The 23,032-nt window shown below is 58.1% G+C and overlaps 1 long non-coding RNA gene across 1 annotated transcript in view; it reads right to left on the bottom strand.

Annotated features, from left to right (window-relative positions):
- Positions 1-7,653: 7,653 nt before the first annotated feature.
- The window catches only part of LOC139826752 (uncharacterized), a 31,026-nt gene continuing 15,647 nt past the window's right edge, over positions 7,654-23,032 (bottom strand). The window contains exon 3 of the long non-coding RNA XR_011736882.1: positions 7,654-10,737. This is a non-coding gene — a long non-coding RNA (uncharacterized lncRNA). The remainder of the gene's footprint in view (positions 10,738-23,032) is intronic.

The following is a 23,032-nucleotide window of genomic DNA, read 5'->3' as shown; positions in this document are numbered from 1 at the left end:
GGGTGCAGTGTTAAGGGGTGGAGGCTTAGAGGTGCAAGATTTGGGGGTGCAGGGTGTTCGTGTGTCTGATTTGGGGGTGCAGGGTCTGGGGGTGCAAGATCCTGGAATTCAGGATCTGGGGGTTCAGGATTTGGGGCTGCAGGGTATGGGAGGGAAGGATCTGGGGCTTCAGGATTTGGGGGTGCACTGTTTGGGGGTGCAGGGTTTAGAAGTCAGGTCTAAGAGTGCAGCGTTTGGGGTGCAGGGGCTTGGGGGGAAATTTAAGGTTGCAGAGTGTGGGGTGCACAGGACTGGGGCACAGGATTTGGGGGTGCAGGGTTTCAGGGTTCAGGATTTGGAGGTGTGGAGCTTTGGGGTGCAGGGGTTGGGAGTGCAGGGTGGTGGGGGTGAGAGATTTGGGTGCAGGATTTGGGGGTGCAGAGTTTTGGGAGGCAAGGATCTGGGGCTGCAGGATTTGGGGGTTCAGTGTTTGGGGCAGCACAATCTTGGGGTGCAGGGGTTTGCAGTGAAAGGTTTGGTAGGCAGGATTTGGGGTGCAGGATTCTGGGGTGCTGGGTTTGGGGTACAGGATTTGCTGTTGCAGGGATGGGGTTGAAGGGCTTGGGTTTCCAGGCCTTTGAGGTGCAGGATTTGGAGGTGCAAGGTTTGGGAGGGAATTCTTTGGGGTGCAGGGTTTGGGGGCAGGTTTAGGGGTGGAGGGTATAGGACGGAAAGATTTGGGAATGCAGGGTTTGGGGTGCAGGTTTCGGGGTTCAGGAAGGTAGGGAGGGCAGGATTAGGGGGTGCAAGGTTTCAGTTGTAGGGTTTAGGGGTGCAGAGTTTGGTAGGGCCGAATTTGGGGGTGCAGGATTTGGGGTGCAGGGTGTGGGGGAAGGATCTAGGGGTACAAGGTTTGGGGTAGCAGGGTTTTGGGGAGCAGGGTTTCGGGGTCAGGCTTTAGGGGACAGGGTTTGGGGGGCAGGGCTGGGAGGGATGATGTGGGGGTGCAGGGTTTAGGGCAGGAGGATCTTGGGGTGAAGGGGTTTGGGCTGAAGGGTTGGGTAGGACAGGATTTGGGGTGCAGGATTTTAGGGTGCAACTTGTGGGGGCAGGATTTGGGGTACAGGAGGTTGGGGGTGCAGGGTTTGGGGTGTAGGATTTGTGGAGCAGGGACTGGGGGTGAAGGTCTTGTGGAGGCAGAATTGGGGGTGCAGATTTTGGGTGTTCAGGACCTGGGCCTTCAGGATTTGGGGGTGCACTGTTTGGGGGTGCAGGGTTTAGAAGTCAGGTCTAAGAGTGCAGCGTTTGGGGTGCAGAGTGTGGGGTGCACAGGACTGGGGCACAGGATTTGGGGGTGCAGGGTTTCAGGGTTCAGGATTTGGAGGTGTGGAGTTTTGGGGTGCAGGGGATGGGGGTGAAGGATCTGAGGGTGTAGGGTGGTGGGGGAAGGATTTGGGGGTGAGAGATTTGGGGTGCAGGATTTGGGGGTGCAGAGTTTTGGGAGGCAAGGATCTGGGGCTGCAGGATTTGGGGGTTCAGTGTTTAGGGCAGCACAATCTTGGGGTGCAGGGGTTTGCAGTGAAAGGTTTGGCAGGCAGGATTTGGGGTGCAGGATTCTGGGGTGCTGGTTTGGGGTACAGGATTTGCTGTTGCAGGGATGGGGTTGAAGGGCTTGGGTTTCCAGGCCTTTGAGGTGCAGGATTTGGAGGTGCAAGGTTTGGGAGGGAATTCTTTGGGGTGCAGGGTTTGGGGGCAGGTTTAGGGGTGTAGGGTATAGGACGGAAAGATTTGGGAATGCAGGGTTTGGGGTGCAGGTTTCGGGGTTCAGGAAGGTAGGGAGGGCAGGATTAGGGGGTGCAAGGTTTCAGTTGTAGGGTTTAGGGGTGCAGAGTTTGGTAGGGCCGAATTTGGGGGTGCAGGATTTGGGGTGCAGGGTTTGGGAAGACAGGATCGGGGTGGAGGATTTGGGGGTGCAGGATTGAGGGGCAGGGTTTTGGTGCAGGGCTTGGGGTCAGGATCTGGGGTGCAGGTTTGGGAAGAGTATTTTGGGGTGCAGGATTTTGGGTGCCGTGTCTGCGGGGCAGGTTTGGGGTGATCACTGCTCATCCGCACACACTCGCTCTCTCTGGTATTCACCTCCACTCCTGCTCCTCCACCTCCCCACTGTTCTCTCCATCTCCTCTCTTCTCGTTGCCTACAGCCCCAAACCCTGCCCCCAAACCCTGCACCCCAAAGAATTCCCTCCCAAACCTTGCACCTCCAAATCCTGCACCTCAAAGGCCTGGAAACCCAAGCCCTTCAACCCCATCCCTGCAACACCAAATCCTGTACCCCAAACCAGCACCCCAGAATCCTGCACCCCAAATCCTGCCTACCAAACCTTTCACTGCAAACCCCTGCACCCCAAGATTGTGCTGCCCTAAACACTGAACCCCCAAATCCTGCAGCCCCAGATCCTTGCCTCCCAAAACTCTGCACCCCCAAATCCTGCACCCCAAATCTCTCACCCCCAAATCCTTCCCCCACCACCCTACACCCTCAGATCCTTCACCCCCATCCCCTGCACCCCAAAACTCCACACCTCCAAATCCTGAACCCTGAAACCCTGCACCCCCAAATCCTGTGCCCCAGTCCTGTGCACCCCACACTCTGCACCCCAAACGCTGCACTCTTAGACCTGACTTCTAAACCCTGCACCCCCAAACAGTGCACCCCCAAATCCTGAAGGCCCAGGTCCTGAACACCCAAAATCTGCACCCCCAATTCTGCCTCCACAAGACCTTCACCCCCAGTCCCTGCTCCACAAATCCTACACCCCAAACCCTGCACCCCCAACCTCCTGTACCCCAAATCCTGCCCCCACAAGTTGCACCCTAAAATCCTGCACCCCAAATCCTGTCCTACCCAACCCTTCAGCCCAAACCCCTTCACCCCAAGATCCTCCTGCCCTAAACCCTGCACCCCCACATCATCCCTCCCAGCCCTGCCCCCCAAACCCTGTCCCCTAAAGCCTGACCCCGAAACCCTGCTCCCCAAAACCCTGCTACCCCAAACCTTGTACCCCTAGATCCTTCCCCCACACCCTGCAATCCCAAACCCTGCACCCCCAATTCTGTCTCCCCAAACCCTTCACCCTCAAACCCCACACCACGGAACTTTGCACCCTGAAACCCCGTGCTCCACAAATTGCACCCTAAAAGCCCAAAGCCCCAAAACCTGTACCCCCAGATCCTTCCCTCCCAAACCCGGCACCCTGAAATCCCTCACCCCAAAGCCCTGCACCCCCAAATCCTGCCCTACCGAACCTTGCACTACAAACCCCTACACCCCAAAATCCTGCACGCTTAAACCCTGCAGCCCCACATCCCACCTAACCCTGCCCCCCAAATCCTTCCCCCTGACCCTGCACCCTGAAACCCTTCACCCCCAGATCATACACCCCCAAACCCTGCCCCTCGAAAGCATTCACCCCCTAACACTGCACCCCCAAATCCTGGAACCCCAAACCTTGATTTCCCAAACCCTGCACCCCAAAACCCTGCACTTCCAAACCTTGCACCCCCTGATCCTGCACCCCAAAACCCAGCACCCCAGACCCCTGCACACCTAAATTCTGCACCCCCAGGTCCTAAACATGTGAACCCTGCACCCACAAACCCTGCGCCCCGAATTCCTCCATCCCCACGTCATGAACCCCCAAACTCTGCTCCCCAAAATCCTGCACCCCCAAACCCTGCCCTTCTAGATCCTGCTCCCCAATACCCTGCACCCTCAGGTTCTGAACCCGCAAATCCTGCCCCCCCAACCCCTGCCCTACCAAACCCTTCAGCCCAAACCCTGCCCCCCCAGATCCTTCTCTCCCAAATCCTGCACCCCACATTGTGCTGTCAAACTGTGCCCCCCGAGGTCCTGACCCTTCCAAACCTGCACCCCCAAATTCTGCCTCCCCAAGCCTGCACCCCCAAACCCTGTACTCCAAAATCCTGCACTCCCAAGCCCGGATCCCCCGAAATCCTGCCCACCCAGACCCTGCACCCCGAAATTCTGCCCCACACAAACTTATCCCCCCAGCCCTGATTGCCCTAATCCTGCACCCCAGATCCTTGCCCCCAAACCCTTCACCCCAAACCTGGCATCCCAAACCCTGCACCCCAAATATCTCACCCCCAGATCCTTCCCCACTGCCTTTCACCCCCAGATCCTGACCCCCAAACCCCGCACCCCCAAATCCTTCACCCCAAAACCAATGCAACCCACACTGCGCAACGTTAAATTTCCCCCCAAACCCCTGCACCCCAAACCCCTGATCTCCCAAACTCTGCACCCCAGAACCCCGCACCCCCACATTCTGCCAACAAACCCCTGTCCCCCAGGCTCTGCAGCCCTAAATCGTGCACCTCCTCATCCAGCCCCCCAAACAATGCACCCCCAGATCCTTCCTCAGCACCCTGCACCCCAAATTCCCCACCCAAACCCCTGCACCCCCAAGTCCTGTACCCCAAAGCCCTGCACCAAAAATTCTGCCCCCCAACTCTGCACTCCCAAATCCTGCACCCCCACATCCTGCACCCTGAAACCCTGTGTCCCCCAGTCCTCCACCCCCAAAACCAATGCACCACCAAACCCTGCACCCCAAATCCCTGCAACCCCAAATCCCAACTAACCCTGCACCCCAAAATCCTCCACTCCAAAACCCTGCACCTCCAGATCCTTCCCTCAAACCCTGAACACTTGAACCCTGCACCTCAAAACCCTGCACCCCAAATCCTGACCCCCAGATAATGTCCCCAAAACCCCTACATCTCCGATTCTTCCCCCTAAGCTCTGCACCCTTAAAACGTGCACCCCTAAATTCTGCACCCCCAAATCCTTCCTCCCAAGCCATGAACCCCCCAAACCTGTGATACCAAACCCTGCAACCCTGAACCCTGCGCCCCCAAACCCTGCACATCCCATAATCCTGTATCCCCAGATACTGCTCCCCAAAACCCTGCACCCCCAAACTGTATACCCGAAATGCTGCCATCCCCAAACTCGCACCCCAAACCCTGCACCCTAAAATCAAGTCCTCCCCCAACTTGCACTCAAAACGCTGCCCCCTAAGCTTTGCACCCCCAAATGCTGACCCCCAAACCCCGTGCCCCCAAATCCCACCACCCTAAATCCTTCCCCCTAATCAATGCACTTCCAAACCTTGCACCCCCAAATCCTCAACCCCATGTCCTGAACCCCAAAACCCTGCACCCCCAATTCTGCCTCCCCAAACCCGGTACCCACGGGTTCTGCACCCCAAACTCTGCACCCACAGGTTCTGAACCCCAAACTCCTGCTCCCCCAAGCCCTGCCCCCCAAACTCTGCACCCTCAATTCCCGCACTACCAAACCCTGCACCCCCAGATCCCTCACCCAGACCTGCACCCCAAATCTGGCCTCACCCAGCCCTGTGCCCCAAAACCCAAGATCCTGCTCGCCTACATCTTGAACACCCAAACCTTGCACCATCAGATTTTGCACCCTCAAATCCTGCACCCCAAAAGTATTCATGCCCAAATCCTGCACCCCCAGATCCTGCACCCCAAAACCTTCACTACAAACCCTGCACCCTCCACCACCTTAGCACTGCACGCCCAAACCCTGCACCCCCAAATCCTGCACCCCAAATCCTGCTCCTTCAAACCCTTTGCCCCCAAATTTTACCCCCCTAGACCTGCACCCCCAAGCCTTTCTCCCTAAAACCCTACACCCCCGAATTCTGCACCCTAAACCCTGCACCGCCACATCCTTCCTGCAAGACTCTGCACCCCAAAATCGAGCACCCCAGATCCCGCACTTCACTGCATCCCTGAACCCCGAACCCTAAATCCTGCACCCAGATCCTGCAGCCCAAAGCGAGCACCCTAAAATCAAGTCCCCCCAAACCTGCACTGAAAATGCTGAACCCCAAATCCTGCCCCCCAGATCCTGCACCCTCAGATCCTCCTGCCAAAAACCCTGCACCCCAAACCCTGAACTCCCAAACTCTGCACCCAGAGCCCTGCACCCTCAAATTTTGCACCCCTATCCCTGAACACACGACCCCTGCACCCCAAACCTCACCCGAAAGTCCTGCACCCCCAAATCCTGCTCTACCAAACCCTTCAGTGCAAACCCCTGCACCCCAAGATTGTGCTGCCCTAAACACTGAACCCCCAAATCCTGCAGCCCCAGATCCTTGCCTCCCAAAACTCTGCACCCCCAAATCCTGCACCCCAAATCTCTCACCCCCAAATCCTTCCCCCACCACCCTGCAGCCTCAAATCCTTCACCCCCATCCCCTGCACCCCAAAACTCCACACCTCCAAATCCTGAACCCTGAAACCCCGCACCCCCAAATCCTGTGCCCCAGTCCTGTGCACCCCACACTCTGCAACCTTAAATTTCCCCCCAAATCCCTGCACCCCAAACTCTGCACTCTTAGACCTGACTTCTAAACCCTGCACCCCCAAACGGTGCACCCCCAAATCCTGAAGCCCCAGATCCTTCCCTCCCATACCCTGGAGCCCCAAATCCTGAACCCCACAAATCCTGCACCCCTAATCCTCCACGCCCTTAACACTGCACCCCCAAAACCTGAACCACCAAATCCTTCACCCCCAAAACCTCCCTCCTCCAAACCCTGCACTTCAAAATGCTGCACCCCCAAATCCTTCTCCCCAACACCCTGCACCCCCAGATCCTGACCCCAAAACCCTGCACCCCAAATCCTGTACCCCAAAGCCCTGCACTCTCAAATCATACATGCCCAGAACGTGCACCCTAAACTCTGCACCCCAAAATCCTAAACCCCTTAACCCTGCACCCCAGATCCTTCCCTCCCATAACTGGCACCCTGAAATCCCTCACCCCAAATCCCTGCACGCTCAAATCCTCCAGCCCACAAGTCCTGCACCCCCAGGTCCTGAACACCTGAACCCTGCAGACCCAAATGCTGCACCCAGAACTCTTGGTGCCCAAATCCCTGCACCCAAAAGTCTGTCTCCCGAACCTTCACACCAAAGCCCTGCACCCCAATATCCAAAAGCATCCTCTTGTGACTGGCCCAGATGCTCCGTGCATCCTTGGCATAGAGCACCATCATCATCCAACCACCATCATCATCCAACCACTATCATCATCCAAACACCACCATCATCATCCAACCACCACCATCATCATCCAACCACCATCATCATCCAACCACCACCATCATCATCCAACCACCACCATCATCATCCAACCACCATCATCATCCAACCACCATCATCATCCAACCATCATCATCATCATCCAACCAACCAATCCTGAACCCAACCAGTGACCCCATCACCCAATCAGTGACTCCACAACCCAACCAATGACTCCATCGTTCAACCAATGACCCCATCACGCAATCAGTGACCCCATGACCCAACCAATGACCCCATCATTCAACCAATGACCCCATCATTCAACCAATGACCCCATTATTCAACTAATGACCCCATCACCCAACCAGTGACTCCATGACCCAACCAATGACCCCAGGGACCACAGTGCTACCATCTGCCATGGGCTGATCCAGACCACGCTGGAGCAAGGTGAAGCTCCAGAACACTTGCAATACATTGATGACATCATCGTATGGGGCGACACAGCGAAAGAAGTCTTCAAAAAAGGTGAGAGAATAATTCCTGTTCTTTTGGATGCTGGTTTTGCCATAAAACGAAGCAAGGTCAAGGGACATGCACGGGAGATCCAGTTTTTAGGAATAAAATGGCAAGATGGCCGTCGTCAGATCCCAGTGGATGTGATCAACAAAACTGCAGCAATGTCTCCACCTACTAATAAAAAGGAGACACAGACTTTCTTGGGCGTTGTAGGTTTTTGGAGAATGCACATTCCTGACCACAGCCACATTGTGAGCCTCTCTATCGAGTGACTCGTAAAAAGAACCAATTTGAGTGGGGCCCTGAACGCCAAGCCTTTGAACAAATGAAGTGTGAGATAACTCATGCGGTGGCCCTGGGACCAGTCCGAACTGGACCAGATGTTAAAAATGTGCTCTACACCGCAGCCGGAGATAATGGACTTACCTGGAGCCTCTGGCAGAAAGCACCAGGAGAAACCCGAGGTCGACCCTTAGGTTTTTGGAGTCGAGGATACAAAGGATCTGAGGCCAACTGTACTCCAACTGAAAAGGAGATACTGGCAGCATATGAAGGAGTTGGAGCTGCTTCAGAAGTGATGGGCACTGAAGCACAGCTCCTCCTGCACCTCGACTGCCGGTGCTGAGCTGGGTGTGCAAAGGGACGGTTCCCTCTCCACATCATGGCACCGAAGTTACATGGAGTAAATGGATTGCACTGATCACGCAATGAGCTCGAATTGGGAGTCCCAACCGTCCAGGGATCTTGGAAGTGATTACAGACTGGCCAGAAAGCAAAGACTTTGGGATGTCTCCAGATGAGGAGGAAGTAAAACGTGCTGAAGAAGCACCACCATATAATCCGCTTTCAGAGACTGATAAGCAGTGTGCACTGTTCACAGATGGATCCTGTCGTCTGTAGGAAAACATCGACGGTGAAAGCTGCTGTGTGGAGTCCCACACGACAAGTTACAGAAGCCACTGAAGGACAAGGTGAATCCAGTCAGTTTGCAGCAGTGAAAGCCATCCAGCTGGCTTTGGACATTGCTGAACGAGAGAAGTGGCCAATGCTTTGTCTCTATACTGACTCATGGATGGGAGCAAATGCCTTGTGGGGGTGGCTACAGCAATGGAAGAAAAGTAACTGGCAGCGCAGAGGTGAAACCATTGGGAACCACGCTGTGGCAAGACATTGCTGCTCGGCTGGAGAGCCTGCCTGGGGAAGTTGGTCATGTAGATGCTCATGTGCCTAAAAGTCAAGCCACCGAGGAACATCGAAACAACCAACAAGCGGATCAAGCTGCTAAGATTAAAGTAGCTGAGGTGGACTTGGGCTGGCAACATAAAGGTGAACTTTTCCTAGCTCGGTGGGCCCATGGTGCTTCAGGGCATCAAGGTAGAGATGCAACATACAAACGGGCTCGTGATCGAGGGGTGGATTTAACTATGGACACTGTTTCACACGTTATTCATGAATGTGAAACTTGCGCCGAAATCAAACAAGCAAAACAGTTAAAACCTGTATGGTATGGGGGGCGATGGTTAAAGTATAAGTATGGAGAAGCTTGGCAGATTGATTATATTACACTTCCACAAACACGCCAAGGTAAGCGTTATGTACTTACAATGGTGGAAGCAACCACTGGATGGTTGGAAACATCTGCCGCACCTCCTGCTACAGCCCGAAATACCATCTTGGGCCTTGAGAAGCAAGTCCTTTGGTGGCCGGGTACGCCAGAAAGAATTGAATCAGACAATGGTACTCATTTCAAAAACAGTATTATAGACAATTGGGCCAAAGAACATGGTATTGAGTGGGTGTATCATATTCCATATCATGCACCAGCCTCTGGGAAAACTGAAAGGTGCAATGGTTTGTTAAAAACTACACTAAAGGCACTTGGTGGTGGAGCCTTTAAAAACTGGGATTCACATTTAGCAAAAGCCACTTGGTTGGTCAACACCAGGGGATCAACCAATCGAGCCGGGCCTGCCCAATCAGAAATTCTATGGACTGTAGAAGGAGATAAAGTCCCTGTAGTACACATGAAAAATATGTTAGGAAAGGCAGTCTGGGTTCCTCCTGCATCGGGCACAGGCAAACCTATTCGTGGGATTGTTTTCGCCCAGGGACCTGGCAGCACCTGGTGGGTGATGCTTAAGGATGGAGAAGTTCGGTGTGAACCTCACGGGGATTTGATTTCAGGTGAAAATGTGCAATGCTGAACTGTACGATGTGAATTGCCGCACTAACAATGTTTAATAAGTGTCTTTCAGATCAAGACAATGGTGATGAAACCAGCGCTGGCTTCTTCGAGTGGCGCCCGACACCTTCTTCGAAGTTGGTGTCCTTAACCCACCAACAGGGGTCATGAGATGCACTTGGACCATTTTCCCTGCCCTGGGAGACTGTGGTGACAAAATGAACTTAATGAACTTTTCAAAGGATGGTCCACTGATTAATTACTCCTGTGTATATATGTACATATGTATATATATATATATATATATATAGTAGTAGTGATTAATTAGATTGTATTGATAGATTGTATTGATAAGGTTTAAGTATTCAGTGAATGTCATATTATAAGGGGTGGAATGTCCTGGTTTTGGTAAAAACAAGTTTCTCTTTTAGTGAATTTGACTGTCAGCTCAAGCTTCATATCAGCTGCATTTTCCTGGAGAACCGGACACATGTTTTGGTTAAACCCAGCAAGGGAATGAAAACTTATTGATAAGCACGGATGCACATCTCGCGAGAGGGGCAACGAGAAACCGGTGACCAACTGTGTATAACATTCCGTTCACGTGAATACTTCATATAAAAGCGGGAGATCACGAGGATCTCGGCCCTTTTCTCCTCATGGCCGACATCAGGAGAGGACCTTGCTGGTCGTCCCTGTGAACTGAGGCCAGTGAGAGACTGAATCCAGCTCCGGTTGGCTACAGAGTCCAATCCAGGACTTTGGGTGCTGGCTCCGCAGTTGCTCAGACTTACAAGATTGGTTTTGTATATTTGTATTATTTTCTCTGTTCTTATTGGTAGCATCAGTAAAACATCTTGAACTTTTCCAGGTCTCTCCCCTCTGTGCTTCTTCCCCTCCCGATCGCCTGTGCTGAGTGGGAAGGGGGAGAGGGAGGGGAAAAAGGGGGAATTGGGGGGGGAGAGGACGTTGACAACACATCTGCCAGGGTTTGATTGTCACCCCGCAATCCTAACCCTCGACAGGGACAAAGGGGGTCCTGGGATGTCACAATGGGCCCTGGGGACAAAGGGTGGTCGCCAGGATATCACAATGGGCTCTGGTGACAATGGGGTCCCCAGGATGTCACAATGGGCCCTGGGGACAAAGAGGGGTCCCCTGAATGTCACAATGGGCCCTGGGGACAATGGGGGGTCCTGGGATGTCTCAATGGGCCCTGCGGACAAGGGTGGTACCCACGGTGTCACAATGGGCCCTGGGCACAAGGGGGGGTCCCCATAGTGTCACAATGGGCCCTGTAGACAATGGGGGGTCCTGGGACGTCACAATGGGCCCTGGGGACAAGGGGGGGTCCCCAGGATGTCACAATGGGCCCTGGGGACAAAGAGGGGTCCCCTGAATGTCACAATGGGCCCTGGGGACAAGGGGGTGCAGTGGATGTCACAATGGGCCCTGGGGACAATGCGGGGTGTCCAGGATGTCAGAATGAGTCCTGAGGACAAGGGGGGGTCCCCATGGTGTCACAATGGGTCCCCAGTGACAAGGAGGGCTCCCCATGGTGTCACAATAGGCCCTGGGGACAAAGTGGGGTCCAAGAATGTCACAATGGGCCCTGGGGACAAAAGGGGTTGCCATGGTGCCACAATGGGCCCTGGGGACAAAGGGGGGTCCTGGGATGTCACAATGGGCCCTGGGGACAAAGGGGGTGTCCCCATGGTGCCACAACAGGCCCTGGGAGCAAGGGGTTGGCCAGGATGTCACAATGGGTCCTGGGGAAAATGGGGGGTGCCCAGGATGCCACAATGGACCCTGAGGACAAGCGGGGGTCTCCATGGTGTCACAATGGGCCCCAGTGACAAAGGGGGTCCCCTGAATGTCACAATAGGTCCTGGGGACAATGGGGGGTCCTGGGACGTCACAATGGGCCCTGGGGACAAGGAGGGATCCCCAGGATGTCACAATGGGCCCTGGGGACAATGGGGGTTCCTGGGACGTCACAATGGGCCCTGGGGACAAGGGGGGGTCCCCAGGATGTCACAATGGGCCCTGGGGACAAAGAGGCGTTCCCTGAATGTCACAATGAGCTCTGGGGACAAGGGGGTGCAGAGGATGTCACAATGGGCCCTGGGGACAATGGGGGGTCCTGGGATGTAACAATGGGCCCTGGGGACAAGGAGGGATCCCCAGGATGTCACAATGGGCCCTGGGGACAATGGGGGGTCCTGGGACGTCACAATGGGCCCGGGGGACAAGGAGGGATTCCCAAAATGTCACAATGGGCCCTGGGGACAAAGTAAGGTCCTGGGATGTCACAATGGGCCCTGGGGACAAGGGGGGGTCCCCAGGATGTCACAATGGGCCTTGGGAACAAGGGGGTCCCCCAGATATCACAATGGGCCCTGGGGACAATGTAAGGTCCTGGGCTGTCACAATGGACCCTGAGGACAAGGGGGGTCCCCAGGATGTCACAATGAAGTCTTGGGACAAAGGGGTCCCCAGGATGTCACAATGAGCCCTGCAGACAGGGGTGGTACCCACAGTGTCACAATGGGCCCTGGGCACAAGGAGGGGTCCTCATAGTGTCACAATGGGCCCTGGGGACAATGGGGGGTCCTGGGACCTCACAATGGGCCCTGAGGACAATGGTGGGTCCCCTGAATGTCAAAATGGGCCCTGGGTACAAAGGGGGGTCCGCAGGATGTCACAATGGGCACTGGGGACAAAGGGGGGGTCCCCAGGATGTCACAATGGGCCCTGGGGACAATGTGGGGTCCTGGGATTTCACAATGGGCCCCAGTGACAAAGGGGGTCCCCTGAATGTCACAATGGGTCCTGGGGACAATGGGGGGTCCCCAGGATGTCACAATGGGCCCTGGGGACAAAGAGGCGTTCCCTGAATGTCACAATGAGCTCTGGGGACAAGGGGGTGCAGAGGATGTCACAATGGGCCCTGGGGACAATGGGGGGTCCTGGGATGTAACAATGGGCCCTGGGGACAAGGAGGGATCCCCAGGATGTCACAATGGGCCCTGGGGACAATGGGGGGTCCTGGGACGTCACAATGGGCCCGGGGGACAAGGAGGGATTCCCAAAATGTCACAATGGGCCCTGGGGACAAAGTAAGGTCCTGGGATGTCACAATGGGCCCTGGGGACAAGGGGGGGTCCCCAGGATGTCACAATGGGCCTTGGGAACAAGGGGGTCCCCCAGATATCACAATGGGCCCTGGGGACAATGTAAGGTCCTGGGCTGTCACAATGGACCCTGAGGACAAGGGGGGTCCCCAGGATGTCACAATGAAGTCTTGGGACAAATGGGGTCCCCAGGATGTCACAATGGGCCCTGGGGACCAGGGGGGGTCCTGGGATGTCACAATGGGCCCCAGTGACAAAGGGGGTCCCTATGGTGCCAAAATGGGCCCTGGGGACAAAGGGGGTACCCAGGATGTCACAATGGGCCCTGGGAACAAAGAGCGTCTCCAGGATGTCACAATGGGCCCTGGGGACAAAGGGGGTCCCCACGGTATCAGAATGGGCCCTGGGGACAAGGGGGGTCCCCTGAATGTCACAATGGACCCTGGGGACAATGGGGGGTCCTGGGATGTCACAATGAGCCCTGCAGACAAGGGTGGTACCCACAGTGTCACAATGGGCCCTGGGCACAAGGAGGGGTCCTCATAGTGTCACAATGGGCCCTGGGGACAATGGGGGGTCCTGGGACCTCACAATGGGCCCTGAGGACAATGGTGGGTCCCCTGAATGTCAAAATGGGCCCTGGGTACAAAGGGGGGTCCGCAGGATGTCACAATGGGCACTGGGGACAAAGGGGGGGTCCCCAGGATGTCACAATGGGCCCTGGGGACAATGTGGGGTCCTGGGATTTCACAATGGGCCCCAGTGACAAAGGGGGTCCCCTGAATGTCACAATGGGTCCTGGGGACAATGGGGGGTCCTGGGACGTCACAATGGGCCCTGGGGACAAGGAGGGATGCCCAAAATGTCACAATAGGCCCTGGGGACAAGGGGGTGTCCCCAGGATGTCACAATGGGCCCTGCGGACAAGGGTGGTACCCACGGTATCACAATGGGCACTGGGCACAAGGGGGGGTCCCTATAGTGTCACAATGGGTCCTGGGGACAAGTGGAGTCCCCTGAAAGTCACAATGGGCCCTTGGGACAATGTGGGGTCCTGGGATGTCACAATGGGCCCCAATGACAAACGGGGGCCCCTGAATGTCACAATGGGCCCTGGGGACAAAGGGCGGTCCTCAGGATATCACAATGGGCCCTGGGGACAATGGGGTCCCCAGGATGTAACCATGGGCCCTGGGGACAATAGGGGGTCCTGGGATGTCACAATGAGCCCTGCGGACAAGGGGGGTACCCATGGTGTCACAATGGGCCCTGGGCACAAGGGGGGGTCCCCATAGTGTCACAATGGGTCCTGGGGACAAGTGGGGTCCCCAGGATGTCACAATAGGTCCTGGGGACAATGTGGGGTCCTGGGATGTCACAAAGGGCCCCAGTGACAAAGGGGGTCCCCTGAATGTCACAATGGGCCCCGGGGACAATGGGGGGTCCTGGGACGTCACAATGGGCCCTGGGGACAAGGAGGGCACCCCAGGATGTCACAATGGGCCCTGGGGACAATGGCGGGTCCTGGGACGTCACAGTGGGCCCTGGGAACAAGGGGGGGTCCCCACGATGTCACAATGGGCCCTGGGGACAAAGAGGGGTCCCCTGAATGTCACAATGGGCCCTGGGGACAAGGGGGTGCCGAGGATGTCACAATGGGCCCTGGGGAAAATGGGGGTCCTGGGACATCACAATGGGCCCTGGGGACAAGGAGGGATTCCCAGGATGTCACAATGGGCCCTGGGGACAAGGGGCTGTTCCCAGGATGTCACAATGGGCCCTGCGGACAAGGGTGGTACCCACGGTGTCACAATGGTCACTGGGCACAAGGGGGGGTCCCTACAGTGTCAAAATGGGTCCTGGGGACAAGTGGGGTCCCCTGAAAGTCACAATGGGCCCTGGGGACAATGTGGGGTCCTGGGATATCACAATGGGCCCCAGTGACAAACGGGGGCCCCTGAATGTCACAATGGGCCCTGGGGACAATGGGGGGTCCTGGGACGTCACAATGGGCCCTGGGGACAAGGAGGGATCCCCAGGATGTCACAATGGGCCCTGGGGACAATGGCGGGTCCTGGGACGTCACAATGGGCCCTGGGGACAAGGGGGGGTCCCCAGGATGTCACAATGGGCCCTGAGGACAAAGAGGGGTCCCCTGAATGTCACAATGGGCCCTGGGGACAAAGGGGGGTCCGCAGGATGTCACAATGGGCACTGGGGACAAAGGGGGGCGTCCCCATGGTATCACAATGGGCCCAAGTGACAAGGAGGGTCCCCACGGTGCCACGATGGGCCCTGGGGACAATGGGGTTGCCCAGGATGTCACAATGGGCCCTGGGGACAATGGGAGTCCCCGAGGTGTCAGAACGAGCCCTGGGGACAAAGTAGAATCGTGGAATGTCACAATGGCCCCCAGTGACAAAGGGGTTCCCCATGGTGCCACAATGGGCCCTGGGGACGAAAGGGGTCCCCAGGATTTCACAATAGCGCTGGGGACAAAGGGGGGTCCTGGGACGTCACAATGGGCCCTGGGGACAAGGGGGGGGTCCCCAGGATGTCACAATGGGCCCTAGGGACAAAGAGGGGTCCCCTGAATGTCACAATGGGCCCTGGGGACAATGGGGGGTCCCCATAGTGTCACAATGGACCCTGGGGACAAGGGGGTGCCGAGGATGTCACAATGGGCCCTGGGAACAATGGGGGGTCCTGGGACCTCACAATGGGCCCTGAGGACAATGGTGGGTCCCCTGAATGTCAAAATGGGCCCTGGGGACAAAGGGGGGTGTGCAGGATGTCACAATGGGCCCTGGGGATAAAGGGGGGGTCCCCTGAATGTCACAATGGGCCCTGGGCACAAGGGGGTGCCGAGGATGTCACAATGGGCCCTGGGGACAATGGGGTTGCCCAGGATGTCACAATGGGCCCTCGGGACAATGGGAGTCCCCAAGGTGTCAGAACGAGCCCTGGGGACAAAGTGGAATCCTGGAATGTCACAATGGCCCCCAGTGACAAAGGGGTTCCCCATGGTGTCATAATGGGCCGTGGGGACGAGAGGGGTCCCCAGGATTTCACAATAGCACTGGGGACAAAGGGGGGTCATGGGATGTCACAATGGCCCCCAGTGACAAAGAGGGGCCTCATGGTGCCACAATGGGCTCTGGGGACAAAGGGGGTCCCCTGGATGTCACAATGGGCTCTGGGGACAAGGAGGGTTCCCAGGATGTCACAATGGGCCCTGGGGACAAAGAGCGTCCCCAGCATGTCACAATGGGCCCTGGGGACAAAGGGGGTCCCCACGGTATCAGAATGGGCCCTGGGGACAAAGGGGGGTCCCCTGAATGTCACAATGGGCCTTGGGGACAATGGGGGGTCCTGGGACGTCACAATGGGCCCTGGGGACAAGGGGGTGCAGAGGATGTCACAATGGGCCCTGGGGACAATGGGGGGTCCTGGGACGTCACAATGGGCCCTGGGGACAAGGGGGGGTCCCCAGGATCTCACAATGGGCCCTGGGGACAAAGAGGGGTCCCCTGAATGTCACAATGGGCCCTGGGGACAAGGGGGGGTCCTGGGACGTCACAATGGGCCCTGGGGACAATGCGGGGTGTCCAGGATGTGAGAATGAGTCCTGAAGGCCAAGGGGGGGTCCCCATGGTGTCACAATGGGTCCCCAGTGACAAGGAGGGGTCCCCATGGTGTCACAATAGGCCCTGGGGACAAAGTGGGTTCCAAGAATGTCACAATGGGCCCTGGGGACAAAAGGGGTTGCCATGGTGCCACAATGGGCTCTGGGGTCAAAGGGGGTCCCCATGGTGCTACAATGGGCCCTGGGGACAAAGGGGGGTCCTGGGATGTCACAATGGGCCCTGGGGACAAAGGGGGTGTCCCCATGGTGCCACAACGGGCCCTGGGAGCAAGGGGGTGGCCAGAATGTCACAATGGGTCCTGGGGAAAATGGGGGGTGCCCAGGATGTCACAATGGACCCTGCGGACAAGCGGGGGTCTCCATGGTGTCACAATGGGCCCCAGTGACAAAGGGGATCCCCTGAATGTCACAATAGGTACTGGGGATAATGGGGGGTCCTGGGACGTCACAATGGGCCCTGGGGACAAGGAGGGATCCCCAGCATGTCACAATGGGCCCTGGGGACAAAGAGGGGTCCCCTGAATGTCACAATGGGCCCTGGGGACAAGGGGGTGCCGAGGATGTCACAATGGGCCCTGGGGACAATGGTGGGTCCCCTGAATGTCACAATGGGCCCTGGGGACAAAGGGGGGTCCGCAGAATGTCACAATGGGCACTGGGGACAAAGGGGGGGTCCCCATGGTGTCACAATGGGCCCAAGTGACAAGGAGGGTCCCCACGGTGCCAGGATGGGTCCTGGGGACAAGGGCGTCCCCCAGATGTCACAATGGGCCCTGGGGACAATGGGGTTGCCCAGGATGTCACAATGGGCCCTGGGGACAATGGGGGGTCCTGGGACATCACAATGGGCCCTGGGGACAAGGAGGGATCCCCAGGATGTTACAATGGGCCCTGGGGACAATGGGGGGTCCTGGGACGTCACAATGGGCCCTGGGGACAAGGGGGTGCCGAGGATGTCACAATGGGCCCTGGAGACAATGGGGGGTTTTGGGATGTCACAATGGGCCCTGGGGACAAGGGTGGGTCCCCAGGATGTCACAATGGGCCTTGGGAACAAGGGGGTCCCCCAGATATCACAATGGGCCCTGGGGACAATGTAAGGTCATGGGCTGTCACAATGGACCCTGAGGACAAGGGGGGTCCCCAGGATGTCACAATGAAGTCTTGGGACAAAGGGGGTCCCCAGGATGTCACAATGGGCCCTGGGGACCAGGGGGGGTCCTGGGATGTCACAATGGGCCCCAGTGACAAAGGGGGTCCCTATGGTGCCACAATGGGCCCTGGGGACAAAGGGGGTCCCCTGGATGTCACAATGGACTCTGGGGACAAGGAGGGTCCCCAGGATGTCACAATGGGCCCTGGGGACAAAGAGCGTCCCCAGCATGTCACAATGGGCCCTGGGGACAAAGGGGGTCCCCACGGTATCAGAATGGGCCCTGGGGACAAAGGGGGGTCCCCTGAATGTCACAATGGGCCCTGGGGACAAGGGGGGGTCCTGGGACGTCACAATGGGCCCTGGGGACAAGGGGGTGCAGAGGATGTCACAATGGGCCCTGGGGACAATGTCAGGTCCTGGGACGTCACAATGGGCCCTGGGGACACGGGGAGGTCCCCAGGATGTCACAATGGGCCCTGGGGACAAAGAGGGGTCCCCGGAATGTCACAATGGGCCCTGGGGACAAGGGGGTACAGAGGATGTCACAATGGGCCATGGGGACAATGGGGGGTCCTGGGACATCACAATGGGCCCTGCGGACAAGGAGGGATCCCCAGGATGTCACAATGGGCCCTGGGGACAAGTGGGTGCCGAGGATGTCACAATGGGCCCTGGGGACAATGGGGGATCCTGGGACATCACAATGGGCCCTGGGGACAAGGAGGGATCCCCATGATGTCACAATGGGCCCTGGGGAGAAGGGGGGTCCCCAGGATCTCACAATGGGCCCTGGGGACAAAGAGGGGTCCCCTGAATGTCACAATGGGCCCTGGGGACAAGGGGGTACCGAGGATGTCACAATGGGCCCTGGGGACAATGCGGGGTGTCCAGGATGTGAGAATGAGTCCTGAGGAAAAGGGGGGGTCCCCATGGTGTCACAATGGTTCCCCAGTGACAAGGTGCGGTCCCCATGGTGTCACAATAGGCCCTGGGGACAAAGTGGGGTCCAAGAATGTCACAATGGGCCCTGGGGACAAAGGGGGGTCCTGGGATGTCACAATGGGCCCTGGGGACAAAGGGGGTGTCCCCATGGTGCCACAACGGGCCCTGGGAGCAAGGGGGTGGCCAGGATGTCACAATGGACCCTGAGGACAAGCGGGGGTCTCCATGGTGTCACAATGGGCCCCAGTGACAAAGGGGCTCCCCTGAATGTCACAATAGGTCCTGGGGACAATGGGGGGTCCTGGGACGTCACAATGGGCCCTGGGGACAAGGAGGGATCCCCAGGATGTCACAATGGCCCCTGGGGACAAAGAGGGGTCCCCTGAATGTCACAATGGGCCCTGGGGACAAGGGGGTGCAGAGGATGTCACAATGGGCCCTGGGGACAATGGGGGGTCCTGGGACATCACAATGGGCCCTGGGGACAAGGAGGGATCCCCAAAATGTCACAATGGGGCCTGGGGACAATGGGGGGTCCTGGGACGTCACAATGGGCCCTGGGGACAACGGGGGGTCCCCAGGATGTCACAATGGGCCCTGGGGACAAGGGGGTGCCGAGGATGTCAAAATGGGCCCTGGTGACAATGGGGGGTCCTGGGACATCACAATGGGCCCTGGGGACAAGGAGGGATCCCCAGGATGTTACAATGGGCCCTGGGGACAATGGGGGGTCCTGGGACGTCACAATGGGCCCTGGGGACAAGGGGGGGTCCCCAGGATGTCACAATGGGCCCTGGGGACAAGGGGGTGCCAAGGATGTCACAATGGGCCCTGGGGACAATGGGGGGTTTTGGGATGTCACAATGGGCCCTGGGGACAAGGGTGGGTCCCCAGGATGTCACAATGGGCCTTGGGAACAAGGGGGTCCCCCAGATATCACAATGGGCCCTGGGGACAATGTAAGGTCCTGGGCTGTCACAATGGACCCTGAGGACAAGGGGGGTCCCCAGGATGTCACAATGAAGTCTTGGGACAAAGGGGGTCCCCAGGATGTCACAATGGGCCTTGGGGACCAGAGGGGGTCCTGGGATGTCACAATGGGCCCCAGTGACAAAGGGGGTCCCTATGGTGCCACAATGGGCCCTGGGGACAAAGGGGGTCCCCTGGATGTCACAATGGGCTCTGGGGACAAGGAGGGTCCCCAGGATGTCACAATGGGCCCTGGGGACAAAGAGCGTCCCCAGGATGTCACAATGGGCCCTGGGGACTAGGAGGGATCCTGGGATGTCACAATGGGCCCCAGTGACAAAGGGGGTCCCTATGGTGCCACAATGGGCCGTGGGGACAATGGGAGTCACCTGGATGTCACAATGGGCTCTGGGGACAAAGGGGGTCCCCACGGTATCAGAATGGGCCCTGGGGACAAAGGGGGGTCCCCTGAATGTCACAATGGGCCCTGGGGACAATGGGGGGTCCTGGGACGTCACAATGGGCCCTGGGGACAAGGGGGGGTCCCCAGGATGTCACAATGGGCCCTGGGGACAAAGAGGGGTCCCCTGAATGTCACAATGGGCCCTGGGGACAAGGGGGTGCAGAGGATGTCACAATGGGCCATGGGGACAATGGGGGGTCCTGGGACATCACAATGGGCCCTGCGGACAAGGAGGGATCCCCAGGATGTCACAATGGGCCCTGGGGACAAGTGGGTGCCGAGGATGTCACAATGGGCCCTGGGGACAATGGGGGATCCTGGGACATCACAATGGGCCCTGGGGACAAGGAGGGATCCCCATGATGTCACAATGGGCCCTGGGGAGAAGGGGGGTCCCCAGGATCTCACAATGGGCCCTGGGGACAAAGAGGGGTCCCCTGAATGTCACAATGGGCCCTGGGGACAAGGGGGTACCGAGGATGTCACAATGGGCCCTGGGGACAATGCGGGGTGTCCAGGATGTGAGAATGAGTCCTGAGGACAAGGGGGGGTCCCCATGGTGTCACAATGGTTCCCCAGTGACAAGGTGCGGTCCCCATGGTGTCACAATAGGCCCTGGGGACAAAGTGGGGTCCAAGAATGTCACAATGGGCCCTGGGGACAAAGGGGGGTCCTGGGATGTCACAATGGGCCCTGGGGACAAAGGGGGTGTCCCCATGGTGCCACAACGGGCCCTGGGAGCAAGGGGGTGGCCAGGATGTCACAATGGACCCTGAGGACAAGCGGGGGTCTCCATGGTGTCACAATGGGCCCCAGTGACAAAGGGGCTCCCCTGAATGTCACAATAGGTCCTGGGGACAATGGGGGGTCCTGGGACGTCACAATGGGCCCTGGGGAGAAGGAGGGATCCCCAGGATGTCACAATGGCCCCTGGGGACAAAGAGGGGTCCCCTGAATGTCACAATGGGCCCTGGGGACAAGGGGGTGCAGAGGATGTCACAATGGGCCCTGGGGACAATGGGGGGTCCTGGGACATCACAATGGGCCCTGGGGACAAGGAGGGATCCCCAAAATGTCACAATGGGGCCTGGGGACAATGGGGGGTCCTGGGACGTCACAATGGGCCCTGGGGACAACGGGGGGTCCCCAGGATGTCACAATGGGCCCTGGGGACAAGGGGGTGCCGAGGATGTCAAAATGGGCCCTGGTGACAATGGGGGGTCCTGGGACATCACAATGGGCCCTGGGGACAAGGAGGGATCCCCAGGATGTTACAATGGGCCCTGGGGACAATGGGGGGTCCTGGGACGTCACAATGGGCCCTGGGGACAAGGGGGGGTCCCCAGGATGTCACAATGGGCCCTGGGGACAAGGGGGTGCCGAGGATGTCACAATGGGCCCTGGGGACAATGGGGGGTTTTGGGATGTCACAATGGGCCCTGGGGACAAGGGTGGGTCCCCAGGATGTCACAATGGGCCTTGGGAACAAGGGGGTCCCCCAGATATCACAATGGGCCCTGGGGACAATGTAAGGTCCTGGGCTGTCACAATGGACCCTGAGGACAAGGGAGGTCCCCAGGATGTCACAATGAAGTCTTGGGACAAAGGGGGTCCCCAGGATGTCACAATGGGCCTTGGGGACCAGAGGGGGTCCTGGGATGTCACAATGGGCCCCAGTGACAAAGGGGGTCCCTATGGTGCCACAATGGGCCCTGGGGACAAAGGGGGTCCCCTGGATGTCACAATGGGCTCTGGGGACAAGGAGGGTCCCCAGGATGTCACAATGGGCCCTGGGGACAAAGAGCGTCCCCAGGATGTCACAATGGGCCCTGGGGACTAGGGGGGATCCTGGGATGTCACAATGGGCCCCAGTGACAAAGGGGGTCCCTATGGTGCCACAATGGGCCGTGGGGACAATGGGAGTCGCCTGGATGTCACAATGGGCTCTGGGGACAAAGGGGGTCCCCACGGTATCAGAATGGGCCCTGGGGACAAAGGGGGGTCCCCTGAATGTCACAATGGGCCCTGGGGACAATGGGGGGTCCTGGGACGTCACAATGGGCCCTGGGGACAAGGGGGGGTCCCCAGGATGTCACAATGGGCCCTGGGGACAAAGAGGGGTCCAAGAATGTCACAATGGGCCCTGGGGACAAGGGGGTGCAGAGGATGTCACAATGGGCCCTGGGGACAATGGGGGGTCCTGGGACATCACAATGGGCCCTGAGGACAAGGAGGGATCCCCAGTATGTCACAATGGGCCCTGGGGACAATGGGGGGTCCTGGGACGTCACAATGGGCCCTGGGGACAAGGGGGGGTCCCCAGGATGTCACAATGGGCCCTGGGGACAAGGGGGTGCCGAGGATGTCACAATGGGCCCTGGGGACAATGGGGGATCCTGGGACGTCACAATGGGCCCTGGGGACAAGGGGGGGTCCCCAGGATCTCACAATGGGCCCTGGGGACAAAGAGGGGTCCCCTGAATGTCACAATGGGCCCTGGGGACAAGGGGGTGCAGTGGATGTCACAATGGGCCCTGGGGACAATGGGGGGTGTCCAGGATGTGAGAATGAGTCCTGAGGACAAGGGGGGGTCCCCATGGTGTCACAATGGGCCCTGCGGACACGGGTGGGTCCCCAGGATGTCACAATGGGCCTTGGGAACAAGGGGGTCCCCCAGATATCACAATGGGCCCTGGGGACAATGTAAGGTCCTGGGCTGTCACAATGGACCCTGAGGACAAGGGGGGTCCCCAGGATGTCACAATGAAGTCTTGGGACAAAGGGGGTCCCCAGGTTGTCACAATGGGCCCTGGGGACAACGGGGGGTCCTGGGATATCACAATGGGCCCCAGTGACAAAGGGGGTCCCTATGGTGCCACAATGGGCCCTGGGGACAA

This window comes from Patagioenas fasciata, unplaced genomic scaffold (assembly GCF_037038585.1).
Source record: "Patagioenas fasciata isolate bPatFas1 unplaced genomic scaffold, bPatFas1.hap1 Unplaced_14, whole genome shotgun sequence".
Taxonomy (NCBI): Eukaryota; Metazoa; Chordata; class Aves; order Columbiformes; family Columbidae; genus Patagioenas; species Patagioenas fasciata.
The sequence above is the reverse complement of the archived record's forward strand: the minus strand, read 5'-3'. Positions and strand labels throughout refer to the sequence as shown.